The sequence below is a fragment of the Tupaia chinensis genome, unplaced genomic scaffold (assembly GCF_000334495.1).
Source record: "Tupaia chinensis unplaced genomic scaffold, TupChi_1.0 Scaffold000226_1, whole genome shotgun sequence".
Taxonomy (NCBI): Eukaryota; Metazoa; Chordata; class Mammalia; order Scandentia; family Tupaiidae; genus Tupaia; species Tupaia belangeri.
Window position 1 is genome coordinate 4,244,156 of NW_006159701.1, and position 14,787 is coordinate 4,258,942.

Consider the following 14,787-nt stretch of genomic DNA (forward strand, 5'->3'; position numbering starts at 1 on the left):
CATCACTGTGAGCTGAAGCTCACCTTCTCTACAAAGACACATGTGTGTGTGTCATTTATACTTTACAGCTAAAAGGAAACCTCTAACTGTAGCCAACATCCAAGGCAATATTGAAAATAATAACAGTAATATACATTACACAGATTATTTTTTTTTACTTCCTTTGTCTTTCCATTACAATTCCTCAACATTTTTGTGTAACTGAACCCTTTCAGACTACCCAAATTAGCATTGTCAGAATCCCCTTTCAATATCGCTTGTTCTCACTTTGTGCAAATAGTTATGTTTTCCCAACTGGACTGTGCTGTTCAAAGCAGGAGTTGGGGCAACTGTGATATTTCTTTAAAGGAGAGATTAAATTAGAAATGAAGACTCAAGGGTTTCTCTAGCATCTACACAGAAGGTACCCTCATTTTACTTGGCTTGTGTGTTGTAAAGGGGTGCTGATGGCATTTAGGGTGGCCTTTCTATTCTTAGCCTCACGTTGGCAGCCACTATAGAGAGCCATCTATTCTTTTTTTTTTTTTTTTTTCCTTTTAGCTATAAGGTGATGCACTCACCAGAGAGAGAGCAATAAAGTGAGAAATCACCCCCAGTGGGGATGGCCACGCAGCCATCCCTTCATCCCTTCTCCATTTTCCTCTTGGGATCATGGGCACACACTCACACACACACCAGCATGATTTTCAGGTCACTGGGTTTGGGACTCAAACCATATAGTCGACCTTGTGAGATTTAGCACCTTAACCTTCATGCCAACTGCTGGCCCCAAGAGCCATCTTTTTCAACAGTCTGTCACACTTCACACAGTGGAGGCCACTAAATAACCACTAAATATTCTTCCTTGATGCTGTCAAGTCAAGTCTCTTCCCACAGAGAGAGACAACAGAGGCTAGTAGAAGAATGTAGACTTCGAGGTCACACTGGCTTAGATTTGAATCACTTAGTAGCTGTAGGCAAAATGGCTCTACTCTCCTTGGTTTTCTTATCTCTGCTTTCTGGGGTTATTTTGAAGATTAAATGAGTAAAACACATACAACCCTTGGGGCCAGACAGGGCATAGCAGTAAAATGACATTCTGGGAGGTTGACCCACATGGGAAGATTCCAGGTTCACTTCCAGAGACTTCTCTGAGTACACCAGGCACACATGTGCCCATAAGCCAGGTCTGGTGGAACTGGGTGTGGATGGTGGCCTCAGTACTGTGCGGGGGTGCTGTCTCCCTGTCTCTGTTTCTCTTGCTCATTGAAGAAATAAAAAATTTATAAAAGAAATGCACTCAACCCTAAGCCCTGGAGTTGGCACATGGTAGGCATGAAAGTACCAGCAAATACTGAACAGCATGCTGGTAGTCCCAGGGAAGGGACTACCAGTGGCATGGTTCTGTTCTTATTCTTAACCTGCTTTGTATTCCTGTCCATCCCTTTTTACCCAACTGGCTTGGGGCTTGGTACTGTACCTTGGCTGCTGCAGTGGCCGTTTCCTGGGGCCTGGTGTGGTACTGGGTTCAGGGAACACAAGAGGCCCCACATTTGTTCGTTCTCGTCATGCAGTTTTATGGTTTCAGATCTGGTGTGTGCTCCATTATTTTTGATTTTGGCAGCACACATTATTTAATTTTCCATTAAGAAAATACAGACTTTCTGAACCAAATAGACATTTGTCAGTGACAGATACAAAATGTTATAAAGCATAGTTGTGTAAAGCATACTAGGAGCTCAAAAAGGGAAATACATTCAGAACAGTAAGGATGACTCATTGGAAATCTTTACACTGGCATGTGTCTATAAGAAATATACACGGAGGACCAGCAGTTGGCGCAATGGCTATGTCGCTGGACTCCCATGTAGTCGACCGCGGTTCGCGTCCCAGACCTGGTGGCTTAAAACTCACGCCGGGTGCGTGTGCGTGCGTGCCCAAGATCCCGAGAGGAGAATGGAGGAGAAGGGATTGCGGCATGGCCATCCCCCCTGGGGGATGATTTCTCGCTTTCTGTCTCTCTGTCTCTCTCTGTCTGTCTGGCGAGTGCATGCGCCCTATAGCAAAAACGTCAAAAAGTGTGTGTGTGTGCATGCCCAAGATCCCAAGTGGAGAATGGAGGAGAAGGGATTGCGACGTGGCCATCTCCCCTGGGGAGGGGGGGTGATTTCTTGCTTTCTGTCTCTCTCTGTCTTTCTGGAGAGCACACGCGCCCTATAGCAAAAACCTCTCAAAAAAAAAAAAACTATATATATATATATATATATATATATACACATATATACACACACACATACACACACACACACACACACATATAAAGATAAGAAATAGTCCCTCAACCTTATAATGTCATTAGGAATCTGAGTTATAAACATCTAGGGACCAGCAGGTGACATAATAGTTATGTTGCTGGACTCCAACGTAGTTGACTGCAGTTCAAGTCCCAGCGACTTAAAATACACTGGGCACATGTGCGTGTATGCCCAAAATTCCAAGATGAGAATGGAAGAGAAGAGATTGCAGCATGGCCATCTCCCCAGGGGGTGATTTCTCACTTTTTGTCTCTCTGGCAAGTACACATGCCCTATAGCACAAATCTCTCTTTAAAAAAAAAAGTAGGGACCAGCAGTTAGCGTAATGGCTATGTTGCTGGACTCCCATGTAGTCGACCATGGTTTGAATCCTGGACCCGGTGGCTTAAACTCATGCCGGGCGTATGTGCGTGCATGCCCAAGATCCTGAGAGGAGAATGGAGGAGAAGGGATTGCAGTGTGGCCACCCCCCCAGGTGTCTCTCTGTCTCTGTCTGGCAAGTGCATGTGCCCTATAGCAAAAACTTCTCCAAAAAAAGAAAAAAAAAAGTAGAAAATTAGAGATGACCACATTACCATATAAATAAGTGTTGAATTGTGAGATAAGTGCTGAGAGTTTTTTTAAAAAGGATTATTTAATTTTATTTATTATTATTTTTTAATTTGACCATAGAGAGAGGAAGTAAGAAAGCAAGCTGCCAGGTCTGCCAGTTTTTAACAACTTGGGGACTTAGTGAAGACTGTGGAAGTTGGGAGAAATGTGGATGGGTCAGGACTCATCTGGTCAGGTATAGCTTGTCAGAGATTTAGAGGAAGGGGGATTGGAATGCCTGGAGTAGAGGGGTGGACAGAAAACCAAGTCAGACCTTGAAACCCACTGTTGGTTACCTTTTTTAAAAAAAAAAAAAAAAGAATTATTGACTTAATTGCATTTGTTGTTATTATTACTGTTTTTTTTTTCATCTGACCAGAGAGAGAGAGAAAAGGAAAGGGAGAAAGCAAATTGCCAGGTCAGGAACTCGAACCATGGTCAGCCATGTTGGAATCCAACACCTCCAACCACCTGCCCGCCATTGGTTAACTTTTGACTGATGTGCTAAAAGTCCAGATTTAGGAAGATGAGCCCAGTGTCCATTGATAGGATGGATCAGAGGAAGGAAGTTTGGGGCAGGGAGATGATGGCCATAGCCTGACCTATGATGGCAGCTGTGAGGTAAGACAGGAAGGATTAAGTCCAAGATGTATTTAGGCAGAAGACAGAATTTGATGACTGTAGAGAATATAAGGTATGAAATAGTAGGAAGTACAGAAGATGCCTTTCTGATTCCTTGCCTGGGGTATTTGTAGTGTCCTTGGTAGGTGGGGGGTGGGGGTAGGGGGAGTCCCAGTCAGCAAACTGAGGGCATCTTCCTAGGGATGTAGCTCTATCACTCCTCTTGAACCAGGACTGACCTTTATCAAGTAAGGCGCTTTAGCTGTTTATTACTGCAGAACAAGCCACCCCAAACAGTAGCTGACTTAAAACAGCAACATTTATCATTTCTCCTAGTTCCGTGGGTTGAAAACAGCGACATTTATCATTTCTCCTAGTTCTGTGGGTGGGCTGAGTGTCAGCTGGGTGGTCCTTCTGCTACCTTCACCTGGGCTCAATCCAATGGCTGCATCAGCTGGGAGCTCCACTGAGGCCAGTCCATCCAGGGTGGCTTTAGGCCTCTATTCAGGTGACCTCTCTTTCCAGCAAGATTTTCAGACTTGCTTTCATATATATATGTGTGTGTGTGTGTGTGTGTGTGTGTGTGTATGTAAAATCACTTATTAGGTTCTTGGCAAAAGATTTAGAACACCAAACAGCTTTGATTTTTAGTACATTTTGTGAGTCCACAGCTTTCTGATCAGCCTTGTGCTGCTCTGAAATCTCGTATTTCTCTTCTCTATGTCAAAGAGCTCACCACATGCTCACTTCGGCAGCACATATACTAAAATTGGAATGATACAGAGAAGATTAGCATGGCCCCTGCGCAAGGATGACACGCAAATTCATGAAGTGTTCCATATTTAAAAAAAAAAAAGAGCTCACCTTCCCGGTGTCTGGCCTTCCGCAGTTTCTTTTTCTTGAAGTAAGCATCGGTAAGGTGCTTTGGGATTTTTACTTTGCTTATACCAATTTTCGTGGAGGTGGCAATGACAAATTTCTGGTGTGTTTATGCAGTGGAACTCAATTGAGAACCAACGGTCCAGTTACAAGTAGCAAGCCACTGCTCAGCTGCTTCAGGAAAACCACTCTCTTGCCTGTGTGGTGTCCAGTGAGGATGATCAGAATGGTCCCAGGAGCGATGCTAGCTCACAGCTTTCTCACATGCTGACTGAAGGGGTTTTTTGCCATGGCTCAACAGCTTTCAAGGCACATCTTCAGTAGGATAATACCTAGGAATTTCGCGCAGTTGAACCACCCGGGTACCACCATTCTTGTCTTTACTAGTTGGTTTTGTGACAGTCACAAGAACCTTCTCCTTTTTCTTTTCAATCCTGGATTTAGTGGCCGTGTATTTCCTCTTGTACATGTTCTTCCTGGAATACATGGCAGACTGGGAGTATCTGCCGATGCCCCGGACTAGGACAGGGTTTCGGCTGCAAATGGGGCTTCCCCTTCTTGGGCTTTTTAGCCTTAGGGGTCACTCTTTTTAACCTTGCCATTGGCATCAGCCTTTTTTGGCGTTAGGTTTCTTCTCCTTAGTATCTTGCTTTGTAGCTTTTCACCTGCCATCTTGTATAGTGGGAAAAACTTTTTTCTTTTTTTTTTTAATTAATTTTTAGTTTTTACTATCTGTTCCATGGGCTCAACAGAGAGAGGGAAAATGAGAAATCAGCAGCACCACTTGGGGGGAGGTAGACACACTCCTTCTCCTCCAGTCTCCTCTCAGGATTTTGGACATGAACACACATGTGCCCAGCGTGGTTTTCAAGGCACTGGGTCTGGGACTTGGACTGCATAGCAGGACTCGTGTGATTCAGTGCCTTAACCGCCACACCGCCTGCTAGCCCCAGACTTTTTATATGGTGGCTGGCTTTTGAGAGGGGAAGCAGAAGCTATCAGTCCTCTTCAAGCATGAACACAGCCATCTATCACATTGCAGTGATCAAAGCAAGTCACAAGGTCTGCCCAGATTTAGGGAAAGGGGAGACCAATCCCAACTCTTAGAGTGGGAGGGGCGCACATGTACAGGGAGGGGGGAAATGGCTAGTGCATTCTTTGGTGACTATCTACCAAATTAAATGACCAGAAATGAAGTCTCAGAGAAGGAGCCCCCTCTCCGATGCCCAAGGAGGGAGCTACCGCTGTGATGTATCTGAGCCATATGGGATCAGGATCCTTAGGAGCTCTTACTCCCTCCTCCTCAAGGAAGAATGTCACAGAGCAAGAAAAAGCTGTGCTTACTTATTTGACTGAGTTGATATGAAACGCAGAGGCACCAGTAAGGCTGCTCAAAGAACTGGAATGACTAAAAAGGAGAATTTATATTTAGAAATAAAATTTTAGACGTTAGGCAAGGTCATATTATGATAAGAACTTGGACCAAAGATGACAGAAGTTGAAGATGGGGACAGAATGGGTGAATGTGCTTGAGACTATGGGCCTGAGTAAGGATAAACCCACTTAATCCATAGATGCCCTGAAAGAAATAGTTGAAATGATTGTCTTCTAATATGACCCCAGTGGTCCCCATGAAAACTCAGTGTACTGAGTTTTTGTTCTCACAGAGAGGAGAAATCAGCTACTGAGACACCAGCGTAGGGTCCCTGGATCAGATGGTATCAACACAGGGTTAAATGGTATTAAAATAAACAGAGGAATTATGTCATTTCTGAAGAGACCAATTTTACTTTTAAGAAAAAGATAAGAGGAGTTTTGAGGGGCTTTGAAAAGAATTTTTAGATTAGAGGACAAGAATTTTTTGTGAGAGGTTTTTGCTATAGGGCGCATGCGCTTGCCAGGAAGACAGAGAGAGACAGAGAAGCAGAAAGTGAGAAATCACCCCCCCACAGGGGATGACCATGCTGCAATCCCTTCTCTTCCATTCTCCTCTCGGGATTTTGGGCACACACACATGCCTGACATGAATTTCAAGCAGCCAGGTCCAGGATTTGAACTGTGTTTGACTACTTGTGAGTCCAGCGCCTTAATTACTATGCCATCTGCTAGTCCCAGAGGATAAGAACTTTGCTTCTGGTTTTTAAAGCAAATACCCCAGATCTGGTAAGAGCATGCTGCCTGAAGGCTTTTATTCAAATTGCGCTTTTACTATAATTTATTGAGAGGACACTGGGGTTTATTACAGAACACAATCTCTGTGTCCCAGGAATGTGGAAAGAAAGCATGTACCCTGGCCATCTCTCTCTGGGGCCCTGTGGCCTCCCATATCTGCCTCTCTCCTTCAGCATGGTGTCCATTCTTCCTCTTCGTGGACTAACAGGATCAGCCCACTCATCCACTGATAAGGCCTAGACATGAGTCTGGTTACCTCAACTCCGACTTGACAGATCCCTACAACTCCAGCACCTGTAATCCACTGAGTCCTATATCCTGCTTCTTGGGAGAGAATCTGATGGCTCTAGGATGGGCCAGCTGTGGCCAGAAAATGGCTCCTTTGGCCTATTCCCAAGCAGCAGCAGTTTTGGGAGTAGATTCTCTGAGAAGGTACTATCAGCCATGGGGCTCCACAAGGGTGTGTGTGGCATCTTGACAATGAAGACACGGTTGTATTCAAACATGATGTGTGTTTAGTAAGCCTGCCTGGTTGTTTCCCAATGGTTCCTTACAGTAGTAAAAGAACTATTGTTCTGGGTTAATCTGAATGAAGAACCTTCTCCCCTCAGCCATCTCTACAAATTTTATCTTGGTCAGGAACTCTAAACATCTGAAGAGATGTTATGAGTTTGGAAGCCTCAACTGTGATAAGCAAGGGGTCCATTTGTATGTTGATATGATTCTTCAAAAAACTGAATGCAATGAAGCCTCTTTGGTAAGAGGAAAAAATGTATGACCAAGCCACAGGACTTTAAAGTGGCCTTGAAAGTAAAAAAGAATTTGAGAACAAATATCCTTTTTCAGATTGACTTCTCCTCCCTCTTTCTGGGAAAAGCAAAGGGTGGGACACAGTCTGGAAACCCACTCAGCTGACCAGTCATGCTTTTGAAGACTGCATGACGTGTCAGCTCCGGCACGACTTCGACCCACAGTTTCCAGTATGAGCCAGAGAGCTGTGGCAGCCCTCAGAGGCTTCCTCTGTAGTGCACAGAGCATTGAGGGACTAACATGTTTAAAACTTCAGTCTTTATTCTCAGAGAGCCACTTCCATTTAGCTCCAAGATTGTCTCTCTAAGGAATGGGGGCAGGACACCAAGTAAAAACCATGGAATAGAGATGTACATCCCTGGAGTTCACCCTGCCCACCAGTTCTGTATATATATTTTTAAGTTTATTTATTTATTTCCTCCATATATAGAGAGAGATGGTACCTCCAGTAGGGTTCTGGCACCTTGAATCACTCCAGCCTCAGCCAACCCGGAATCATGGGCACATGTGTGCCCAACATAATAAGGGAGGCATCCAGACACAAACCTAGAACCTTCTCGTGGGGCTGGCCCCACAGAGCATTGCATTTTACCACTGCACTGTCCGGCACTCTGCTAGTCCACCTCGTATGACCCCTTATGAGGCCCTTAATCTTGTTAACTGGTTTTTCTTTGTCATCTGAATAGCATCATCTGCCCTGCCTTCTTGAGAGGGCTAGAACCTCATGTGAGATGACTTATATAAAAATGCTCTTTATGCCCTACAGCTGTAAGAGATTAATATTTTAATATCCAGAATCAAACAGTTTTCCGAGGTGGCTGCCTTTGATTTTGTCTTTTAAATCAAAGCTATTTTATTTTTATATTACTCAGCAAGTTGTTCTTGTTTGTGTGGTAAAGGATGAAAGCCTTATTATATATAATGATAATAAACACTATTTATTCAGCACTTTCTATCCTGCCAGGCCTTGTGGTATTTACTTTATTTACATGATCTCATTTTATTTCTCACAAGAACTCTTTGAGGCCCATATTGTTTCTCATTCATTCACTGTTGAAACTGAGCTTCAAAAGGCTGTGATGCAGGGGCCAGAATTTACCCTGGGGTTTTTCTCATTGCAAAATGCTACTGCTTGTAGACATATGATGGTAACACTAGTGCCCTTCAGAATATTGCTAAACGTTGGAAGTGAGCAGCAAAAACAACTCCTGAGCTACAAAATGGATGGCAGGAAGTGGGAAGGGGTCAGGTAGGTGCAGTGGTAACACAACTGGAGCCATATGAGAAGGTCCTGAGTTCTCATCTCAGGACATCCCTGAGCACACTGGCTAAAAGCAAAGATCTCTGTGTCAAAACAAAACCAAACCAAACCTTGGGGCCAGCAAGTGGCATGGTGGTTAAGGTGTTAGACACTCCCACATGACTGACCATGGTTTGAGTCCTAGACCTGTTGGCTTGCTTTCTCATTTTCTCATCTCTCCCCCTCTCTGTGTCTCTCTCTGATCAATTTTTTTTTTTAAAGAATGAATAAATAAAGTTAAATTTTAAAAAAAGCAAACAAATAAGCAAAATATCAAAACAGACCTCTGAATAAATAAATAAACTTTTAAGAAAGAAAAGGGAGCAGCAGGTGGTATAGTGATTAAGGCACTAGACTCCTATACGGCCAATCACGATTCAAGTCCCAGACCTGGCAACTTGAAAATCAGGCTGGGCACATGTGTGGACGTGCCCAGAATCACTGGAGGAGAATGGAGGAGAACGAATTATGGTGTGGCTAGCCCCTCAGGGGGGTGATTTCTCACTTCCCCTTTCACTAATGTCTCTTCTTCAGTGAGTGCACTCACCCTATGGCAAAAACCTTTAGGAAAAAAAAGAGGAACATAAAGGCTTGCTGTCTTTTAGAGCCTGTTTTTTATTATTAGTATTTTTCAAACAATTTCAATGAGTTCCACAGTTTTGTTCTAAGCCTAAGAAGCAACAAATGAAGAGGAGGGTCTGCAAAGCCTGCAGGCTCTGATAGACGTAAGCAATAGATGCTCTTCAGAACTCCTTTCATTTCTCACATTCTGAGGTTTCAGCAGGCTTCAAAGCAATCGTTTTGGACTGAATATTTGCATCCCCACTTCTCCCTGAAAAATTCTTATTATGGGGACCAGCAGTTAGCATAATGACTTTGTCGCTGAACTCCCATGTAGTCGACCATGGTTCAAGTCCTGGACCCAGTGGCTTAAACTCACACCAGATGCGTGTGTGTGTGTGCTCAAGATCCCAAGAGGAGAATGGAGAAGGGATTGCAGCGTGGCCATCTCGCCTGCGGGGGGGTGATTTCTCGCTTTCTGTCTCTCTATCTCTGTCTCTCTGGCAAACACACACACCCTGTAGCAAAAACCTCTCCAAAAAAAAAAAAAATTCTTATTATGAAACTTTAACCCCAGTAAGATGCTATATGGAGATGGGGTCCTGAGAGGTAATGAGGTTTAGATAAGGTGACAAGAGTAGAGTCCCTATTATAGGATTAATGTCCTTATGAAAGAAAAGCGATCAGAGCTCACCCTTCCTCTGCCATGAGAGAGCACAGCAAGCCGGAAAGAGGGCCCTCACCAAGAGCCAAATCTGCCAGTACCTGACCTTGGACTGCCCAGTCTCCAGAATGAGAGCCATAAATGTCCATTGTTTAAGTCACTATTCTATGGTATGTGCCCTGCTATGTCCTCTTCTTTAAATGGGTATTCCAGTTCTTGGAGCTGGTATCCACAGCAGTAGTCCAGACTAAGACAGCAACAAAGAAGACAATTAACCATTTAAGAACATAAAAACACACACCAGTCTGGGCCATTTTGGTGAAGTACATTTGACAATCTCAAGTCACCAAGAAAAATTTAAAGTAAGTTAAATTTTCTTAAAAAATATCTTGTGCGTGTTAGATAGGTTTCCACCAGAGTGATGAAGACAAAATAGTAAAGTTTTTGTTTTCTTTTAAGACAGAGGGTTGCTATGTCACAGTCCTCCTGCCTTAGCTTCCGAAGTCCCTGGAACCACAGGCACATGCCACCACACCAAGCTCTTTCAGACAGGGTCTCACCATGTTGGCCACCCTGACTGCAAGCTCCTGGTTTCACTGCCCCAAACTTCTGAGCTGCTGGAACTACAAGGGTATGCCCAGGTTTGAGTGTGTGCCAGGAATTAAAACCAGGCCTCGCATGTGGCCTTAGCCTGTCAAGTAGCAACATTTGCCAGCATGCACTACCACAGATGGGCCAAAATTTTAGGTTTTAAAGCTAACCTTAATGGAAAACTCAGTTCTCCAGAATGATGTTTCTCGATAACTGAAGAGGAGTGAGTAGAAAGGCATCCAAACCAGTGGTTACTAGCTTTAGGGGATGTTGTCATATGCTCTTTTTCTCTCCTACTCTGTCCTGTTCACTCCCTGCTGCAGAGAAGTTCCTATCCCCACTCACTCCATGATTTCAGCTGGTGACGCGGGACATGCTAATCTTTCAGCACAGAGTCACAGAGGGTCTGTGTGGCTGGGACCACTGCAGGCCCTGGGAAATGCTCTCCTGCACTCATGGAAACAGTCCTGCCCTTAAGTTGTTCATAATTAACTGGGAAGAGAGACAAGTTAACAGGTGTTTGGAATGAAACCAGCATAGATTTCTATCGAATTACACAGCAGAAGCATATATCTTTTTTGTGGCAAATAGGGTGGGGAAAGTAGGGGGGTCATGTGGCTTTCCAGGAGAAATGATACTTGAACTAAAATCTTAAGTAGGGAACAATATTATTTTTTTGAGAGAGATTTTTGCTATAGGGTGTGTGTGCTCATCAGAGACACATAGAGACAGAAAGTGATAAATCACCCCCTGGGGGGATGGCCATGCTGCAAACCCTCCTCCATTCTCTTCTTGGGATCTTGGATACGCATGCACATGCACCCAGTGTGAGTTTAAGCCATCAGTCCAGGACTCAAACCATGGTTGACTATGTGGGAGTCTAGCATTGTAACCATTATGTCATCTTCTAGTCCCAGGAAGAGCATTTTTAGAAGAATTATTTGTTTAGAGACAAGCAGATGGCATAATGGTTGCTGAACTCTCACATAATCAACCATGGTTCAAGTTTCAGACCTGACAGCTTAAAACACACCAGTCATGTGTGCGTGCATGCCCAAGATCCCAAAAGGAGAACAGAGGAGAAGGGATTGTGGTGTGGCCATCCCCCCTGGGGGATGATTTCTCACTTTCTGTCTCTCTGTTTCTCCAGCGAGCACACGTGCCCTATAGCAAAATTCTCTCTCAAAAAAATTTTAAAGAGTTATTTGTTTAATTTTATTTATTGTTATTATTTTCTTAATTTGCTATGGGGCATATGTGCTCACCAGAAAGAAACAGAAAGAGAGAGAGAGGGAAAGTAAGAAAACAAACCACTAGATCTGGGACTTGATCCATGATCAGCCATGTGGAAGTCCAGTGCCTTAACTACCACACCACTTGCTGGCCCTAGGAAAAGTATTCTAAATAAAGGGAATAGCACATGCAGAAATCCAGAGACCATGAGCAAGGTGCAGTTGGGAAACTTGCCAGTATACTATAGTCTGACCTTGGTATAGAACGTGAGCTGAGGAGTAGAGAGAGCAGCCCTACTGGCAGGGGACAGGAAGTGGGATAGCACAGATGGGGCAGGCCTTTGCACCATGTGAGAAGTTTAGATTTGATCCTGGCGGGCCACCAGGGAGCTTCAGGGGTTTTAGGCAGGGCCCTCTGTACTTCTCCAGTTGCTGCTGCTTTTTCCTCTCTCTGTCACTTGATCATGTTCACTTCTTTTTGTTCCTGCAATGACCAGGGTCACTCTTGCCTCAGGCCTTTGCACTTGCCATTCCTTCTGCCTGGAATGTATGGTAAATATTATTCTAGTTGCATGGTAGTACAGGTTTCCTAATCTGAAAATCTGAAATCCAAAATGCTCCAAAATGAAACTTTTTGAGTGCTGACAGGACGCCACAAGTAGGAAATTCCATACCCGACCTCATCTAATGGGTCACAGTCAAAACACTGCAACACAAAAATAATGTATGATATTACCTTCAGGCTATGTGTATAAGGTGTACATGAAACATTAATGCGTTTCCTGTTTACACTTGGGGCCTACCTTCAGTTATATCCCTCTCTCTATGTGTGTATATGTATACACACAAACACACACTTTGGATAAGATACACTCAACCCATAACTAGAAATAAACTAGAAATGGAGATGTAATAGGAGTCTGATGCAGTGGTCTAAGTGGGTGGAAGTGGTGGCCTGGACTGGGGACAAGACAGTGTGGGCAGAGGGGTGTGGGCAGAAGTCTAAGGAGGTAAAATTGACAATATCTGGCAAGTGATTGACTTGAAGGGCAAGGATGATAACCTCAGGCCATTGTCATTCAGACGGTTTAGAACAGCAGCAGAGCGTAGGTAGTAAGACTCCCACTGACTTACTTCACTGTGCCTCTCAGGAACCCCCTGCTCCATTGGACACGAGCTGCCTAGATTTGCTCACCAAATTGTTGTGAACAGAGCTTATAGGTTCCCATCGCATTCATGCAACCCATGGCCTTGTTTATGTCTAACCTTAACATTTATGATTGTGTGTCATGGCCTGTATGTAAACTAATACATAATAAGTTGTGAGCAAAATGGAATAAATGAGACAAAAATAATAAATGAGCAAGATGATTGTGATCAAGTAGTTCTTATTAAGAGCTGTGAAATGCACAGTTCAAATTTCCACGTGCAAGTTCCCTTAATAAACCCTGCTTATATCAATGCCCCGACTAGAGATGCTGAACAGGCTGTTTAAACAACCCTAAAATCTGGATGTTCCCAAACTAGGTCCCTACTGAACACTGGACTCCACTGCCTAGATCTTTTCTGTTTACATTTGCTACTATAGAAATTTGGTTTGTTTCTGAAAGATGCCTTTTAACGTTTGTGTGGTGAGCCACATTTGTTATATTTGAACCATGTGTGACGCAAGGGAGAAGGGTAACCACTTGGCTAAGAGGGGGAAGGGTGAGTTTTGGGGTTAGCAGAGGTACTTCCTGCCAGCCTAAAATGAGCCCATTAAATACTACAAGAAATAAAAAAGTGCATGTGTGTGTATACATACACATATGTGCTTATATTTTTATATGCTCAAAAGACTAATGTGAACATAAAGCTTATCAAGCTGGATCATGCTGTTTTCTAATCTTAAATATAAGGACCACAGAGGTATACATTTAAATGGAAATAAATTGTAAAATAAAATAAAAATGTATGGGCTAGCAGATGGCATGATGGCTAAGGCACTAGATCCCATGTGGCCAACTGCTTGGTTTGAGTCCCAGACCCATTGGCTTAAAAAACACACCAGATGCATGTGCATGTGTGCCCAAAAGCCTGAGAATGGAGGAGAAGGGGTTGCAGCATGGCCATTCCCCCTGGAGTGTGATTTCTCATTTTCCTTCTTTCTGTCTCTCTCCGGCAAGTGCATGTGCCCTATGGCAAAATCTAAAAATAAAGTAAAATTTTTAAATAATGAAAAAAATTTAAATGAGCTTTTACGCTCATTAATAAAAGAGAGAAAGAGAGAGAGAAATGCTATCTAAGCAGCTAGATGGCTTTCACTTTAGAATTAGGTAATACATAACTCTCAGCTGACCTTGCAGTGCTTCTAGGACCAGGCCTCATTAATGTCTTGTTATGTCTTCACTTATATAAACTGAGAAACAAATGCAAGGGAGAAGGGTAACCACTTGGCTAAGAGGGGGAAGGGTGAGTTTTGGGGTTAGCAGAGGTACTTCCTGCCAGCCTAAAATGAGCCCATTAAATACTACAAGAAATAAAAAAGTGCATGTGTGTGTATACATACACATATGTGCTTATATTTTTATATGCTCAAAAGACTAATGTGAACATAAAGCTTATCAAGCTGGATCATGCTGTTTTCTAATCTTAAATATAAGGACCACAGAGGTATACATTTAAATGGAAATAAATTGTAAAATAAAATAAAAATGTATGGGCTAGCAGATGGCATGATGGCTAAGGCACTAGATCCCATGTGGCCAACTGCTTGGTTTGAGTCCCAGACCCATTGGCTTAAAAAACACACCAGATGCATGTGCATGTGTGCCCAAAAGCCTGAGAATGGAGGAGAAGGGGTTGCAGCATGGCCATTCCCCCTGGAGTGTGATTTCTCATTTTCCTTCTTTCTGTCTCTCTCCGGCAAGTGCATGTGCCCTATGGCAAAATCTAAAAATAAAGTAAAATTTTTAAATAATGAAAAAAATTTAAATGAGCTTTTACGCTCATTAATAAAAGAGAGAAAGAGAGAGAGAAATGCTATCTAAGCAGCTAGATGGCTTTCACTTTAGAATTAGGTAATACATAACT

General features: G+C 43.3%; 1 protein-coding gene and 1 non-coding gene across 2 annotated transcripts in view; both read left to right on the forward strand.

Moving 5' to 3' along the window:
* KREMEN1 (kringle containing transmembrane protein 1) overlaps positions 1–14,787 on the forward strand; it is an 84,706-nt gene that overhangs the window by 48,642 nt on the left and 21,277 nt on the right. The gene's annotated exons all lie outside the window — the stretch shown is intronic.
* LOC114007753 (U6 spliceosomal RNA) lies at positions 4,246–4,352 on the forward strand. Its single transcript, XR_003549339.1, has one exon. It is a non-coding gene; the product is annotated as a U6 spliceosomal RNA (small nuclear RNA).